Source organism: Equus asinus, chromosome 4 (genome assembly GCF_041296235.1).
Source record: "Equus asinus isolate D_3611 breed Donkey chromosome 4, EquAss-T2T_v2, whole genome shotgun sequence".
NCBI lineage: Eukaryota > Metazoa > Chordata > Mammalia > Perissodactyla > Equidae > Equus > Equus asinus.
Window position 1 is genome coordinate 141,974,224 of NC_091793.1, and position 15,418 is coordinate 141,989,641.

Here is a 15,418-nt window from a genome sequence, read left to right on the forward strand (position 1 = left end):
GCGGACATGGCACTGCTCGTCAAACCATGCTGAGGCAGCGTCCCACAAGCCACAACTAGAAGGACCCACAACGAAGAATATGCAACTATGTGCTGCGGGGCTTTGGGGAGAAAACGGAAAAAATGAAATCTTTAAAAAAAAAAAAAAAGCAATGTATGGAGAGAGATCTAGCACACAATTTCTTTTTTTTAAAAAGATTTTATTTTTTTCCGTTTTCTCCCCAAAGCCCCGCAGCACATAGTTGCATATTCTTCGTTGTGGGTCCTTCTAGTTGTGGCTTGTGGGACGCTGCCTCAGCATGGTTTGACGAGCAGTGCCATGTCCGCGCCCAGGATTCGAACCGACGAAACACTGGGCCGCCTGCAGCCGAGTGCGCGAACTTAACCACTCGGCCACCGGGCCAGCCCCATACAGTTGCTTTTAAGGGGTTAACATTCCCCATGAAGAATATCAGCATTTGGCTATCAGCCAGTCTGGCAACAGACACTTTCTGTACTCTTCTACAAGTGTGGGAGGAGAGGGTGAAGTGAAAATAGGAAAGGGAGCCAGTGGAAAAATGAAGGAGTAGCAGTGGTTTGGTGTTCCTGGGAACCGTCTAGAGATGGAGAATCCTAAAAAATCTCCCCAAATGATCTAACCGTTTCCAGGTTTCTATTAAAATCAGGTGTTCTGAAACTAGGAAGTAAAATTGCACCCATCTACCTGCCTGTTTCTTAAATATGTAAATATAGGACTTCAAGTATTATGGGAAGGCTGCACACATGATTAAACTGGAATAGAGTATATCAGGTATCTGATAAATATTCAATAAATATTAGCTTTGGATGTTTTTTAATGCAGATGTTACTAGCATAGGTCCACCTTGGTTTTCCTAGTCATTACATGTGGGGGTCCTTTTCTTTTTTTTTTGCAAATGGTTAACATATCCATCATAGCTCTCCGTTTTCCCCTTGTATAATTAACCTAGGTCTATGCCCAAAGCCTCAAATCCATCCATCTGGGAGAAAACAAAGACTTTAAATGTAAATTCAACCTTACACCTTCTTTATGATATTCCAGCCAAAGCTTTAACTGACTACCCTATGAAGAAATGTTATCCAACTTTATTTTCCATCTTTCTAACAATGTTTATCATTTCCTATCTCATAGTTTTTCTAAAAAATTCACTTTCTGCCACACAGTTATTTATGGATTTTTGTTTTCTCCATTATTTGACCAGACAGTGTTTTAGGTTCATTGTATTCCCCACATGTAGAGACTTAACAGCTTTTAAAATAATGTTTATTGACCATTGTGATTATAAACAACTAATACATGTTCACTGTTCAACATTTTGAAAATATACAAAAGTATAAAAGGGAAAATAAGCAATGCCTATTCACCCCCCAAGGGGAAAAAGCACCACTCCATTTGGGCCCTTTCAGCCCCTTTCCTAGGTACGTAGATCTTTGGGTTTTTTTAAACATAGTTGAGAGCACACTGTAGATACAGTTCTCTATCCTATTTTTCCCCCATTTAGCAACAATTGCAAACACTTTTCCACACCACTGAAATTCTTCATAAATATCCTTTTAAATGTGTGTATAATACCGTATCTTTTGATGATACCATAATTTATTGAAACTGTTCCCCTGTTCTTGGGCATTTAGACTATTGCCAATTTCTGACTTTTCTAACCAAAGCCATATTAAGCATCTGTGATCATTAACTTTTTAAAAATTTCTCACAAGTTCCTTTGGATAGACTGCTAAAAGTGGAATTACAGGGTCGAGGTATAGGAGCATTAGTAAGGCTTTTCACACATTTAGCCAATGAGCTTTTCAGAAAGGTTGTAACATTTGTGCATGCCTCACAGCATCTGAGACTGTGCTCCACTGCACACTAACTGATGTGGAGAAGTATAATTTTTAAAAATCTATATAAACTTGAGAGCTGAAAAAATGGTAACTTACTGCTTCAATTTCATTTCTTTGATTAACGGAAAGAGAGTGCATTTTCATATATCTATTAGCCATTTAATTTTCTCTTCTATAGATAGTCTCTTCCTGTCTTTTGCCCATTTTTCTACTGGACTCTGTATTAATTCTCTACTGCTATGTCCACAAATTTCCACAAACATAGTAGCTTAAAACAACACCTATTTCTTACTTCACAATTCTGAAGGTCAGAGTCTGGGTGGGCTTGGCTGAGTTCTCTCCTCAGGTTCTTTCTCCCAAGGCTGAAATAAAGATGTTGGCCAGGCTGGGCTCTTAACTAAAGGCTCTGGTAAAGAAGCTAGTTCTAAGCTCACTCCATTTGTTGGCAGAATCAAGTTCCCTATAGCCCTAGGGCTGAAGTTCCAGTTTCCATGCTGGGCCACCCTCAGCAACTCTAGGCCTCCTGCATTTCTCAAGGTTGCCCTGTTCCTTCTCAAGTGTCCCCTCCATCTGCAAAACGGCAGCAGCATATTCAATCCTTCTCAGGCTTCAAGCTCTCAGATTTCCCCAGCTAGAGAAAGCTCTCCCCTTTTATGGGCTCCTATGATTAGAGTAGGCCCACCCAGAAAATTTCCCTATTTTAAATTCATCTGTGCCATATAACATAACATAATCAAGGGAGCGATATTTCACCATATCTACAGGTTCCAGGGATTGGGGCATGCAATCTTGGTGGAGGGGCATTTTTAGAACTGTGCATGCTATAGAGTCTGAGATATTGTTTCTTTTGTTTGTGCTCTTTATGATGTCTTAATTGCACGAATTTACTAAATAAATGAATCTTACTGATGACTGCCAGAAGTTGCACTTTCACAATGGTGAAGGCAACTGTGGAAGGTGCTGCTGTGTGCTAATAAAGATTTTGAATACATAACTTTGCTAACACTGGTATTCAAAAAAGATTTTGATGGTGGGAATACATTATATAAAATTTACCATCTTTTAACCATTTTTAAGGTGTACAGTTCAGCACTGTTAAGTGTATTCACATTGTTGTACAAATTCTAGAACTCTTCATCTTGCAAAACTGAAATTCTATACCCATTTAACAACAACTTTCCATTCTGCCCCTCCTCCCAGCTCCTGACAACCCCATTTTACTTTCAGCACGCTATATTTTTATTTTATGTATTAACAAATATGTATAGAGCAGTTACTACATGCACTGTTCTAGGCACTTTAAAATTATTAACTCATTGAATGCTCATAACAACCCTATGAGATCAGCACTGTTATTACTCCCATCCCTACAGATTAAGAAACATAGCACGTCAAGTGCCCAAGGTAACACAAGAGGAAGTGGCCAGGCAGGAATTCAACCCAGCATGGCTTTATAGTTCTTGCTATGAACCATTACATTGTGAACATATTCATTGTAAAGACAACTCATCAGGCAGGAATATTAATTCCCTGATGTGCACGATTTTAAAACCCCTTCTCTATGTGTGATTTAACCTAATATTCTTCCACTGACTAAAAGTTAGACTATGTGACCAAGGTGACACGTTTACTGACCTTCTAGCCCAATTTTGGTTAAGGCATTTTCTTGAAGTTAATGAAACAAAAACTGCCTTGTAATTTATTTCAGATACACCAATTATAAGTTACATGTGGTAATTAATAATGAAATTACTTATGAATGAATACAAATCGCAATTCACCATGACTACCTCAATTAAAATATTAAAGAAAAGAACCCCAGGTGTTTCTCTTTTCCAAGGAGGAAAAAAGAAAAGGAGGGAAACAACTTCCAAATCAGTTGACAGCAGCACGGCTCAATCTCACTTTCCCTGGTAAACTCACACCTGCCCAGCCTGGCTGGCCACCCATCTGGCCCGGTCTCTGTCCTCATCTGTGTCTTGGGGGCAACTTGTGCTGTCCGAGGCGGGTCTGAAATCCCCTCACCCTGACTGGGTGATTCTCCCCCAGAAGCCAGAATCCGCCTGCTGTCCGTCACATGGTGTCATCGTCACTCACAGGCTGTCACCTTCACTCACATTCAAGGTACAGAAAAAAACGAGCAGGTCAACGGAGGACGACCGCTGAGTCTCAGGAGTCCCACCTGACCTGAGGTTCTCTTCTGGGACCAAGATGGGAACTAAACCCACAGACAGGACGCGCTCTCCTCTCCCTCAGTCTCTCCTCGCACAGGGTCCCTCCTCACCCGGGGTCTCTCCTCACACAGGGTCCCTCCTCACCCGGGGTCCCTCCTCGCACAGGGTCCCTCCTCGCACAGGGTCTCTCCTCACCCAGGGTCTCTCCTCGCACAGGGTCCCTCCTCACCCGGGGTCTCTCCTCACCAGGGGTCCCTCCTCGCACAGGGTCCCTCCTCGCACAGGGTCTCTCCTCACCCGGGGTCTCTCCTCGCACAGGGTCCCTCCTCGCACAGGGTCCCTCCTCACCAGGGGTCCCTCCTCACACGGGGCCCCTCCTCACACGGGGTCCCTCCTCACCCGGGGTCCCTCCTCACACAGGGTCCCTCCTCACCCGGGGTCTCTCCTCGCACAGGGTCCCTCCTCGCACAGGGTCCCTCCTCACCCGGGGTCTCTCCTCGCACAGGGTCTCTCCTCGCACAAGGTCTCTCCTGGTACAGGCTTCATGACAGGAGCAGACGCCGCGTCATGTCACCTCCCTCACCCGTCACCCGCCACACTGATGGGTGGTCTCCGGCACGAAACAACCCAGAGCAGGAAGAGGCAGAAGCACCGGGACCCGGAGCTTCCCGGTCCCACAGCGCTGTCACCACAGCCCTGTCGCCTCCCCTCCCCCGCTGGCTGCGGGCAGACACTCACTGGGTCGCCGCCTCTCCCCTCACCTGAGGGCCTGAGGCCTGCTCCCTGCGGGGCCGCCGCCTCCCGGAGGGCCCGCCTCACGATGACGAGGCCGCCGCCGCCGCCCGGCCGCCGCGCCCCAGTGTTGACAAGTGCGCGGTCCGGCTCTCAAATGCTTCCCCGGCCCGGGAAGCGACGCCCGGCACACAAGTTCCAGGCTGCGGGAGCTCCTCCCTCCTGGCCGGCCCCTGCGCGCCGTGGGCGCCGCCACGCTCCGCCCCGCGCCGCACGGTTCCTTACGCTTTTGGGGAGGACAGCGCGTGCACCCCGGCTCGCTGCTCGGCGACGCCCGGGTGCTGGTCGGCGGTCGGAACAAATCCGGACCTGACCTCGCGGTTGCCCTGGCCAAGAGAGTGGCCGAGAGGGCGCCTTGCGACGGGGGCTGGGAGGACAGCGGGAGAGCGAGGGCGCGGGGCGGCCTGCCGCGTCCTGCGTCGCAGACACAGCCCGGCGGCGACGTACGGGAGCAGGCCGTTCCCACAAGGAGCAGATGGCCTGTGGCACGGTCTCCTGCTCTAGGGGACCGCAGGCCCGTCGGGCCGATGGCCTCGCGGGCGCCGACCCGCGCGTTCCTGACTGACTGGCTTAAGACCCGCTTGTGGGAGAGCCGACGCCGCAGTGACGTCTGGTGTGGCGACGCGAGCTTCGCGCGGCGACTCGCTTGGCCTGTCGCCTTGTTTTAACAGAACCTGGAGGCTGCTCCTCGTTTCAGGTTTGAGCTGCGAAGGGTCACCGCCCCTTCACGGTGTAGCACCGGCTGGACAGGGGGCGTTTGTGGGGAGGGCTTCACCCGCGTTCGGATTCCCAGCAAAACGGCAAGTGCGCGCGCCCGTGGGGCGACCGCGGGGTCCTTAGTGAGGATGTCCTGTCGCTTCGGCCGCTTTCCGAGAGGATGTGGTGGTGTGACCGGAAGACCTGCCTGGAAGCTTCCCCACTTTATTCTCCGTCGTAGCACACTTCTTAGCCGTTTTCTCAATTAATAATTACACATTTGTTCATTTGCCTGTTGATTGGCTTCTCCACGCCCACCCCAGCCTCAGCTATAAACTCTGCGAGGGCAGGAACTATTTCAGTTTCACTTGCCACCACATAAAAGGCGCACAGCACAGTGCCCGGCGGTGTCCACGTGTTTGAATGAATGAATGAAGAAATGATGTAAAAAAGTTGTCAAGGGAGGCCAAAGAAGGCAGCATGATAGGAATGGAAAAATCTGATTCCCCATGCCCCTTAAAGATTGATAAGAAGATCTTTAACCACTGAGTTTTTAAAAAATATGTCCTTTGGTTGATGTTCAGAGTTTAAATAAGTTTCAAAACAAAAAAACAACACTGCAATTTCAGATACTTTTCTTGTTCCCTAAACGTGCAATGTTCTCTTTTGCTCAACACGTTGGCTTCCTCTGACCAAAGCTCTCACCCCTGTCCCATCCCTTTAGCCTGGCCAACTTCTCCTTCCTCTTTAAGCAGCAAGTGACATCACCCCTCCTGGAAACCTCCGACAGAGGAAACTGTTCCCTTTCCGCATGCCCAGAACAACTCACATGATCCTCTGTAAAGGCGCTCATCACGTTGTGCCAAACTCACCTTTATACTCGTCAGTCTTCCTAGACCAGTGATTCTCAAACTTCGGCATGTGAGGGAATCTTCTAGAACCGTGCTTCTCAAACTTTAATGTGTGGGGATCCTGTTAAGATGCAGATTAAGATTCAGGAGGTCTGTGATGGGGCCTCTGCACCTCTGATGAGCTCCCAGGTGATGCCACATTCTGAATGTCAAGCCTTTTGGATGCTTGTTAAAAATGCAAATTCTGGGGCTGGCCCTGTGGCCCAATGGTTAAGTTCACGTCCTCTGCTTCAGCAGCCCAAGGTTTCCCAGATTTGGATCCTCAGTGTGGACATGGCACCGCTCATCAGGCCATGCTGAGGCAGCGTCCCACATAGCACAAACAGAGGCACTCACAACTAGAATATACAACTATGTACTGGGGGGCTTGGGGAGAAGAGGAAAAGAAAAAGAAGATTGGCAACAGATGTTAGCTCAGACAGTCTTAGAAGAAAATGCAAATTCCTGGACCACACACCCACAGATTTTTATTCTGAAGGTCTACGATAGGGTCCTAAATTTTGGGATTTTTAACAAGGGCCTCAGAGTGCCTCCAATATAGGTGATCAATGGATGACCCTTTGAGGAAAAACTGTACCAATCTGTGAAGTTTGAGGGCAGGGCCTGTGCTTTGTCATTGTTTACCCACTGTGCATTATGCACAGAGTCTGACACATAAAATGAATTAAAAAGCCACGTTTGCAGAATGACTAAATTTACTCACTATCGCTAATACAGATCCTCAGCACCAAACCAAATGGATGATCCAGGAAAGGGATGAAAAGCCAAAGGCTAAGGACAGTCTCAGCCGGGCAGCTTCTAGCTTGCAGGCCTCCATTAGGTTAACAGGGGACATTTTGCTCCTCTAACTTCAAAATATTTATATTCATGTCTCCATTCCAAAGGTGGTCTGCTAACAGCAGCCCCACCATCCTTTTTTTTTCAATAGACTTCATTTTCCAGAGCAGTTTTAGGTTCACAGCAAAATTGAGTGTAAAGTACAGCCGTGTACCCCTGCCCTGACCCACCTCACATGTTATCACTGCACAGCCTCCCCCATTATCAACATCCTGTGCCACCGTGGCACATTTGTTAGAACTGGTGCATCTAACTGGACGTGTCATTATCACAAAAGTCTCATTAAAATGATGATGAGAAAAAAATGATGAGACTTTTGGTGCTGTTTATAGCTTAAAGTTTGCAAGCCGAGTATACCTCACTCCATTTCCCCAAATATGCTCAAGTAAAGATGATTAGGATATTCACTGAGAGCAATATAATATCTAGTCATGCATCGCTCAACAACAGGGATATGTTCTGAGAAATGCATCGTTAGACGACTTCATCATTGTGCGAACATCATAGAGTGTACTTACACAAACCTAGATGGTACCGCCTACTACACCCTATGCTATATGGTACTAATCTTATGGGACCACCGTCATTTATGTGGTCTGTTGTTAAATGTCATTATGCAGCACATGGCTGTAATTTGTCTCCTTAGGTAAGTTAAAAGCATTTGAGTTGTAGAATACTAAAGGCATAAGTAGAGTCACTTGTTGAAGGTACAAATGAGCTTGCTATCCAGCTGGTAGGTACCCACAAGACCATACCCATTGTTAAAATACTGAAACAGTTCCATACAGGTTGGTAACTAGCTTCTGTCCCTAAGCTTCCTAAGTATCCCAAGTCTCTTTCCAAGGAATCCCCTCCCTACCCATCCTAAGATCCAACACCCAAAGGATTGATACCTCAAGAGTCAGCAGAAGGCAGCTCCAGCACGCCACTGACAGATGGTAGGCCTCTATGCTGCCACACCCACTCCAGGAGGCGGCATTGCCTTGGGCAAGGCGGCTCTCTGAAATCTCTGATACAGTCTGGAAGCGGCTGACAGCTGAAGACCATCTGCCGACAGCACTCCCAGCAGCTGGGACAACAGGTCCTTTTTTGATGGGGGATCTGGGCAGCCCATCCCCAAGCCTACCATACTTGTTCTGGGAAACTGGTCCCCTGCCCACTCAACTGTCAGTCAAGAGTCTAGTCATCTTTCACCTTTAGATGGTGGAGCTAATATATAAACATATGGGAAGATTTCCAGCAGTCCCAAACAGCAAATATCCAGAGTGATGAAGGCAAAAGAAACTCCAGAAGTTCAGAATATTGGAGGGAGGATGGAGCTGCTCGCATAGGCCTCTACAAAAACACAAGGGTTTGAGCCTGCCTTGAAGGATGATAAGTAGAGTTGAAGTAGAAAAGCAGAGGAGACTGACTGGAAGCCACACTGCCACGTGGTTAGAATCCCAGCTCTAGCACTTTTCAGTTCTCATGCCTGGCACAAATTACCTTACTTCTCTGTGCCTCAGTTTCCCCATGGGTAAAACAGGGATGGTAATGATAATAATAATGTAATAATAGTAATAATATTATCTACTTCAAAGTGTTGGAATTAGTTCGAAGTACGAGTTTATAATAGTGCTTAGCAGTATCGGGCCCCCAGTGAAAGCTCTTATTGCATGGAGCTAAACCTGAAGATAGTACATTGCAGAGTAGTGTAAAAAAAAGTCTTAAAAATGTATATATATGCCAAGGTTCATTTCACCAAAACTGGGCAAGCACACCCTGACACTTACGAGGACCAGGGCAAGAAAACAGGTGGATGCTCTCAGCGTCTTGGCCCAGACCCTGTGCAGCATCATGAGGCCCCACATATGCGCATGTAGATGCCTCACTGGCCCTATCCTCACTTCTTCTTCTACTTCCTCAGCCACAGTCACTCCACAGGCCTCTGAGGACACACTGGCAGCTGGATTGGCCCCCAAGATGACAAGCTCTGGGGAAAAGCCCATGCAGCCCCGGGGCCGGGTACTTGCTTCTGGGGCAGGGAATTCTGAGGCCCCAGGTGTGTGGCCTAGAAAGAGGGGGTTCCAAGTAGCCATCTTAGCCAGAGAAAGATGAAGCCAGAGGAAGACCAAAAGCCCAGAGCGCAGGTCAGCAGCCCAAGGACCCGTATCTAAGGGCAGGACTTAGCAGTTCTATTGGGGATCAACCCTGCTAATGCAATATTCCATCTTTAGTACAGATGGGATTATGATAAAGCACTTATGTCATAAGAGAGGCATTGCCATAATAGAAAAGGTAAGAGATTGGGGATCGGGACCTCTGAATTACGATCCTAGCCACAAAATCTAGGATTATGAATTATTCTTAATAGAGGCTTCCCCCGCTATCCTAAAGTAGAGCGTTCCTTTGAAAGCTTTTATAAGGTGAACGGGGGTGTAAAGCAAGGAAGCAGTTACCATTCATTTATATGGGAAAAATTTTTGAACGTTCCCAGACCAAAAAAACCTACCAAATCAAACCAAACAACACATAAAACCTAAAATAACACTAACATAAAGTAAAAGCAGGAATGAAATGATAAATGCACAGCGTGTATAAAGTAGAAATAATGCGTGTACAGCGTAGTGTCACTTAGCAGAACCAGGAATGCAGCGAGCACGCGGGAAGGCTGAGAGGTGGTGGTGGAAATGATGGTGTGTCAGGCTGAGTCACTGGCGGTTTGGGTGCTGGGAGATCAAGGAGATGGGGTGTAGGAGAGAGAGGAAGAGGGTCATCTGTTAACATCTCATGGTGTCGATCCATCAGAGTGGGCAGCCACCGACACCCTCACCTTCTGTGTCTGCCTGCCCCGGGGACTAAGGCTGGGAGGTTCATCGTCAGCTGTGGCTGGTGAGGAAGACTTCAAAGACAACAGTTTGCTCAACTGCTTAGCCTCTGTAACAGCTCTCTGCAAAACAAACACTGAATGCTGTTTTTGCCTTTTTTTATAAAAGCAAAATCCTCTTTAGCTTTCTTTCAGTTAGTGAAAACAGCTGCTGAGGTAGGTCTTTGGTAAAAGCGAAGTGGCGTAAAGCGAACTTTTGGATAGTGAGGAAATCTGTATACTTATTCTTCCTAGCACCAAGCACCCTGATGGCCCATAGTAAGATCTAATGAACAATTCATGTTTGTAATGTCGAAAACTACTGAGATTCCAGAATTCAATTTGGTTTTCAATAGGGATTTTTAAGAAGTGTTTTTATTTGTTTATTTTTTAAAATCTAACCCAAGGTCCAAGCCCGTCCCTAAGAGTTGTATCCTCCTTTCCTTTTTTCGTGTGATCTAAAAGGCCTTCCCCTCCCCCAAAACACTCAAATGAACTCTCACACTATTCAGTCCTTTTCACTAGGGTGGGAACCACTGACACAAAAGAGCCAAATTCCCAAAACACTGAGTCTTCAGTTTCCGTAGGATGAGTGTCCGTATTTCATACATTTTAACTAATTGTTATGCAAAGGAAAGTTGTTACCCAACAGATAGGTTGTTAACAGTGCATATACAAGAAACCAACATTTCTCAGATAATTGTAAGTTTAGGCTTTTGAAAATAAATAAGATCAGAAATTTAAATTAAATTGTACAGAATGAGCCCCTGTGTAAACTGTCCAGAGTCATTAAAATGAAAGGCAGATCCAAGTTAAAAGGAGTGTGAGCTGCATGGGACATCTTAATTTTCCCATGTAAAATATTTCCTTGCTGATGATGTCTTTCTTGAACCCAAACCCAGAAAGTGGCTCTTCTATCCTGTGGGCTGCAGTATGCTCATCTTCCCAGGAGCTGTCAAGTGACGTGTGTGCATGTGCATGTGTGTATGGTGTGTCTCCCACGTATTTGTGTAACTGGAGTCATCCCACTTCCTTATGCTGCCTATTGGCACACTCAGGTGGTTTAAAACCTGTCAGATCAGACCATTCTGGAACCCCTCAAAAAGTCCTCCAGAGGGGGCCAGAGCAGGCTCCAGACTGATTAGATTCACTGCAATGTTTCTGTACACATTTCTATTACAAAGTTGCTCATGATTGAACTTAGTCACACTTTCATATTGGGGTATTTGACCTTTTCTGAATAAATTAAGGCTGCCCTTTTCTCACATTCTCTGACCTGGATAGAACCTGCTTTTAAATATAACATAGTCTAACTATCAGAAAAAAAGAGCTGCAGGCCTCAGGAGAGAGAGTCGCAGAGGAAAACTCCCCAAGGATCTCGCCGTTCCTCCTATCCCCTATGTCCCCTTCCACATTGATAAAGCGTTTTGCATTCTCTGGCTCCGAACAGTAGACATGTATATTCTCCACCTTGTTGTTATTTGGGACTTGAAGTTCTTAGAGGGCAGGGATAAGTTTAAAATCATCTTTCAGAGAAATGCTTAGTAAAGAAGAGCGAAAGGCATTCTGCATGCATTTGAGGGGGTCCCTCACCATTTCCAGGAATAGATTTTTACCCAATAGATGACCCAACAGATACAGTGTTGTCTTTGATTCCTGGGAGGGATGGGTTTTCAAGGGAAGAGAGGAAAAGGGCAAGAAAGCAACATTTAAATCTGATCTCTACCATAGGCTGGGCTCCTCACCACACACACACACACACACACACTCACTGGCACCTAGACACACACAGTTTGCTATTCTTCAGCTAATGGGATTGGCACTGCTTAAAGCAGACTGCTAGGTCATTGTCTGTGACCACAGCAAGAGAAACGTTATTTAAAGGCCATTCAAACCCTAAAATAAACAGCTGAGCAGAGTAATTATAAGAGACTCTCCGTCAAGTAGGGCATCCTTGCTCTTTGTCTGAGTTGGTTTAATAAGGTCCGCTAATGGGACTGTGGGGGAGGGGGCACGCTAATGGTTCTAAAAAAGCCCCTTCTTGGCCCCTTTATTTCTAGGACTGTCTTTAGAAATGCTGACAGTAAAGCCAGAAGCTACCATACTGCAAAATGACCTCACGGAAACTTGGTGTGGACCCTGGTGCTTAGGACCCAGGCTTTCAAAATGAGGAAACATCTTTGTCTTTCTCTTCTTTGTTCCAAGGAGATTTCCCCCACCTCCTCTTGCTGGTCCTCGGCTCTCTGGTTTGGGGGGAACTTGTCATTGGAAACAGCAGCTGTGGAGGTGATAACGCAGAATGACACTCCTGAGCAGTCTCTCCTTCAGTTGCTTCTCCTTGTTCTCCGTGGTCTACTTCTCTAGAAAAACTGCCTGACCCATGATTCCTTTTAAAATATGGAACTAGAAGTCAACCACACACTTTTCAAATGTAGGATGGTCACCTGAATTCGAACTGCTGTACGATAATCCACCAGATTTGTAACGAAGGCCTCCGATGCTCAGCTCTCCCGGAGCCTCCAGTCTCATAGGCAGCTCTTGGGCATCATTAGATTTAGCTGGGAAGTGGCCCGAGGTGTCTACCTCTCATTTCCCCTGCTCCAACCCTAGACCAAACTTCATCTTCTCTCCTCTGGATGACTGCAATAGTCCCCTTGCTCGTCTCCCACTGGCACTATTGGCTCTCCCAATCCGTTCTCCCTACAACAGCCAGAGGAACTCTTTCAAAACAGAATTATAATTATACGTTTCAGTGGTTTCCTATTACTCACAAGAATTCTTAATGTTACCTGTGAGACCCACACATGGTCTGGCCCTCTCCTCCTCTCTAGCAACATCTTGCATCATGTTCCACCCCACCATTTGTACCAGCCACAGGGGCCTTCTTCAGTGAATGAACATGTCATGCTCATTCCTGTCACAGGGCCTTTGTATGTCTTTCTGCCTGGAATACTCTTTGCCCTGGTACCCTCCACTCATCCTTCAGCTCTCAGCTCAGCAGTCAGATCTTTGAGAAGGTCTTCCCTTACTGCCCTCTCTAGGTGAACGACTTCTATTTCACACCTTTATGACACCATATACTCCTCCATCATAGCACATATTGTAATTAAACTTTTACATTTATTTGAATGGTTTTATATTAATAATTACCTCCTCATGAGACTAAGCAACATGACAAGAACCATAAGCTCCATAAGCGATAACTATGTCTGTTTTGTGAGTCATTATATACACAGTGCCCAGGACAGTGTCTGTGACTTGAGTGCTTAGTAAATATTTGTCATGCTGTAGATTCAAAGTACTGCATCCCATTCCTGAGTGTCAGTTTTCCATTTTTCAACCAAAGTTTGTTCGCTAAGAGGGTCCCGTGATTACCATATTTGGGAACTACATATATCCCATATTTTCCCCTATCAGTATAGAGGACCAGGTCTCCTTTCCTATAAGATTAAAGACTGATTTTCTAGTTTCAGGAGTAGAACTAAAAGCACATTCTTATTCCCCTAATAAGTGATCTTTTAAGAAATAACAGATTCACACACAAGCTTTAATGATGCCTCCTGTCTCCTCAAGATCCAGTGGAAAAGAGAATGGGATGTATGCCAAAGAGGAGAGTCAAGGACTAGAGATTCTCAGCACTCTCAACACACTGCACAGAGATGGGTGGGTGGGATCGTTCCAATTGTCTGTAGTCCCCAAGAAAACTGGGGGCTTTATTGGTTGGAGAAAGAAGGGTGGGCCTTGGCAGGTGCAGAGTTACAGCATGGATTGGGTGTGTGTTCTGTTCCTTGGGGCTCTTCTGGAGAGGTAGCCATCAGGGGACCTCTATGGGGCCAGCTTCTGTACTCTGACTTGCATGGAGTGATTGGCATTCATACAGTGGGTCAGCACCAGGCCCATGTATCCCATCGCTCCTTTTAAAACATAAAGCTAGAAGTCAGTTGCACATTTGCATTTCACACTTAGTTGTGGCCACCTAAGTTCAGACTGCTCTGTTATAGTCAAGTTGTATTAGCCAGCCTCAGGAACCCACTAGTTTAGGAACAGTCTAGAAATTAAAGGAAGTCTCATTATAAAGTTGTGTTTTCAGAGATTCTGAGGCTCCATAAAGGAATTGTCCTCCCGAGGCTGATATGTCCATTGTCCCTTAACCTGTGTAAAGTCATACGGTCATACACATGGATTCTAGAGGCATTCAAGTTCAGAACCAGGGCCAGAAAGCTTTCTGGAGCTGGTCATAGCGGAAGAGACTGCTGTAAACTCTTCCATAGTCTTTACCACTGTCTAAATTACTGAGAAAACCTGCAGACCTCCAAGCCTCAGGTAACACATGTCCTGTGAACATCTCGTGGCTCCCAAACCACGGAGGATTCAGAAGAATGTAAAACTAGGTGCCCGCCCACAAGGAACTGGCAGTCCAATGACAGAGCGCATGTTTGATAAAGAAGGAAAGCAACACAATGAGTTCTAAGTTGTTGATTTCTAGCCAGTGCCTCCTAAAATGTGACCCACAACAAGCAGCATCGACAGCACTAGGGAGTATTGTTAGAAGTGCAAACTTTGGGCCTACCATGGTCCTGCTGGGTCAGAGTTTCTGGGGATGGGTAACAGGAGCACTAACAGTTTCTCCAGGGGATTCTCATACACGCTGCAGTTGGCTTTATGAAAGTTGAGGAAAGAAGGAGTCCAAATGGACTCAGAACTGGGGGAACAGTTTCAGGGAGACCTTTGAATTTAATCTGGGCCATCCTTGATGGTCAGGCGGGGAGAATTTTAGGGGCTGGCCTGATGGTGTAGTGGTTAAGTTTACATGCTCCGCTTTGGTGGCCTGGGGTTTGCAGATTTGGATCCTGGGTGTGGACCTACACACTGCTTATCAAGCCATGCTGTGGCAGGCGTCCCACATATAAAGTAGAGGAAGATGGACACAGATGTTAGCTCAGGGCCAATCTTCTTGACCAAAAAGAGGAGGATTGGCAGCAGATGTTAGTAATCATCTTCTTCAAAAAAAGAGAATTTGGAATAATGAAAGGCTCAGGGCAGGCATTCTGGGCAGAAGGAAAAGCCAAAGTGAAGGCGCAGGACTGATGAAGTGAAGGTCTGGGAGTGGTGTTAGGGCGAGGCAGACCTCGTAAGGAAGCAAGCTTTAGAGAACATGGTGCGTACACAATATGAACATGTGTGTTTTATGTGTCCATCTGTTTTTTCTGATTTCAAAGGTAATGCATTTTTTTATAAAAGCGTGAAACATTAGAGAAGCATATAATATAGAAAAATGTGGAATGTTCCCCCATGATCTCCTCCCCA

General features: G+C 46.1%; 1 protein-coding gene across 5 annotated transcripts in view; it reads right to left on the reverse strand.

Moving 5' to 3' along the window:
- The window catches only part of PLEKHM3 (pleckstrin homology domain containing M3), a 172,726-nt gene extending 167,757 nt beyond the window's left edge, over positions 1-4,969 (reverse strand). The window contains exon 1 of one of the 5 annotated variants that reach the window (XM_014836418.3): positions 4,792-4,969. The gene's annotated coding sequence lies outside the window, so the exon portion shown is untranslated. Of the gene's footprint in view, positions 1-4,514 lie in introns of all 5 variants that reach the window. The other 4 variants (XM_014836419.3, XM_044768299.2, XM_044768301.2 and 1 more) reach the window with 4 other exon arrangements.
- Between the last annotated feature and the right edge of the window lie 10,449 nt (positions 4,970-15,418).